At 56.0% G+C, this 2373-nt stretch overlaps 1 protein-coding gene across 1 annotated transcript in view; it reads left to right on the forward strand.

Annotated features, from left to right (window-relative positions):
* Nucleotides 1-2373, forward strand: part of LOC114061483 — a 23417-nt gene that overhangs the window by 16816 nt on the left and 4228 nt on the right. The gene's annotated exons all lie outside the window — the stretch shown is intronic.

Consider the following 2373-nt stretch of genomic DNA (forward strand, 5'->3'; position numbering starts at 1 on the left):
TGGCTCGCTCACTCCTCCGCACTTCTGGGGACAGCGGCTCCCCCCAGCCGCACATCTCGCTCCCCTGCTCCCTGTCCCCTGCTCCTGTCCCCCCACTCTGAGTGTCAGACAAATAAAAACCGACACTGAACTAGTGCTGGCTCAGCATCCCTGTCTCTGTGTCCTTCCAATGCGCCCGCTCCCCACACACGGGCTGGTGTCAACCCAGTGCCACCAGTAGGGAGGGTGGGATGGGAACACACACGTGTACACACACACATATCGTGGGGGCTCTGTGCAGCTTCTCCTCAACCCTGGGACCCCAATGAGCCCTCCTGGCTCTGCCAAGACCAAGGGATGAGCAGCCTGAGGCATAGCCTGCCCTAAGCCCCCATACCATCATCAAGCACATGGGACACACATGGGAGGGAAGAGTACCAAAAGTGAAGTGGGGAATGTTGGGGCTTGGCATTGTCCCAGCCCCTTCAAGAGGAGCTATGGGCGCTCCTATACTCCCTTGCCCCCTGTGCACATCTCTCCCTTGCCCTTTGGCCCTTGATCCTGCAACCTCTCAGCCTGAGCTGAGGCCGTGGTGTCTGTGCTGGCAGGTTTCGGGCTCAGAGCTGGGAGGTGTCTCTGCTATGTGACCACAGACAAGCCCTGCTGCATCTCTGGTGGTAGGGCTGGTCATGAAGTGGAGAGGGAGGTGAGGAGAGAGGTGCAGGCAGGATCCAACTGTGAGGGTCAGATTTGCATGGAGGGACTGTGTCCTGGGTGGGCAGGGGCTTAAATGTGAGTCTGGGCCCACAGCACAGCCCCATCAGGGTGAGGACATGGAGCTGGTGGGATCACACCATGGCCTCAATCCCTTTCTTCCTCGTGGTGCTCAAACACAGTTCAAGTGCCATGCCCAGACTCGCTGTGCCAAAACAAGGCCTTTGGGCTCCTGCCCCTCTGCCCAGGGAGGGCTGTGCTCCTGGGGCTCTACTGACCACTGTTCTCTCCCTTCTCTCCTCTCTCTCTCTCCAAGTTCCCTGGTCCAGGCAGCAGTGCTGACTCAGTCGTCCTTGTTGTTTCACAAAGCAGAAGACGCTGTCAAGATCACCTGCTCTGGGGCTAGCAGCAACTGGTATGGCTGGTTCCAGCAGAAGGTCCCTGGCAGTGGCCCTGTCACTGTGATCTATGCTAAGACCAACAGACCCTCGAACATCCCTTCGCGATTTTCCGGATCCATATCGGGCAACACGGCCACATTAACCATCTCTGGGGTCCAAGCCGAGGACGAGGCTGTCTATTTCTGTGGTGGTCAGGACAGCAGCAGTGGTGCTGCCACAGTGACACAGAGCAACGGCAAACTGATACAAAACCCACTTGGCTTAGCTGTCCATTACAGCTCCAGGACTGTTCCCATCCCCTGACACTTGAGGAAGTTATGACCTCCCACCAGCCCTGTCATGGCCCAGGATGTCCAATCTGTGTACCTGCAGGCAGAATTGTCCCATCACTGTTCCCCTGCCCAGGGAGGGCTGTGAGCCCCAGGAACATTAGCTGACACTCCCTTTCTCCCCTCTCTCCTCTTCAGGTTGCTTGATCCCGACAGTGTTGGGTCATCTCTCCTTGGTATCATCAATCCTGGGACAAACTATTCAGATTATGTGTCCCAGGAGAAGGTTCCTGGCAGTGCCTCCATCTGTCACTGTGAACTATGAGATCACCCAGGGACCCTCGGACATCCCTTTGCCATTCTCTCATCTACATCCGTCTCCGTGAGCACATGAACCATCACTGGGGTCCAGCCTAAGGAAGGAGCTGTCTGTTACTGTGGTATCTAGAAAAGCAGCAGCAACAGTGTTGCCACAGTGACTTGGAGAAACAGGGAAGTGATAAAAAGCTCTCTGGCCACGCAGGGGCCAGTTAGGAGTCTCTGCTGTCCCCATTTGATGGCCCTGGCATGAACTCTGCCCTTGCTGACCTGTGCTAATGTGGCTGTGCCTGGTGTGCCAGCTCCCTCCAATAGAACCCTTCCCTTGCTATTTATGGAAGAAAGAGGTGAATAAACGATTTCAGGTGGGAAAGCCTTTCAATCATCATATCGTCCAACTGCCAGGCCACTGCAGGGCTGACTACAATGAAGGGCATTGTCAACACACACAGCCTATGGATATCATCCAGCTCTAGGAAGCCTGTTGAGTGTTTGGCCACACACTCAACAAAGAAATGCTGGCATGACCTTCCAGCAACCCTGTCCCCACCATGACCCTGCCCTTACTGCCCTGTGCTGCAGGTGGCTGTGCCCAGTGTCCCAGCTCAGACATCCCTTACAGCACCAGGTCTGTGCCCATTCCCTGTCATTTTTGCAGGGCCTCTAAAGCACTTGGGAAGAGGAGCAGGAGG

Source organism: Empidonax traillii, unplaced genomic scaffold (genome assembly GCF_003031625.1).
Source record: "Empidonax traillii isolate 1590-97213 ecotype Southwest subspecies unplaced genomic scaffold, ASM303162v1 scaffold338:size1951571, whole genome shotgun sequence".
In the NCBI taxonomy this organism is placed as follows: domain Eukaryota; kingdom Metazoa; phylum Chordata; class Aves; order Passeriformes; family Tyrannidae; genus Empidonax; species Empidonax traillii.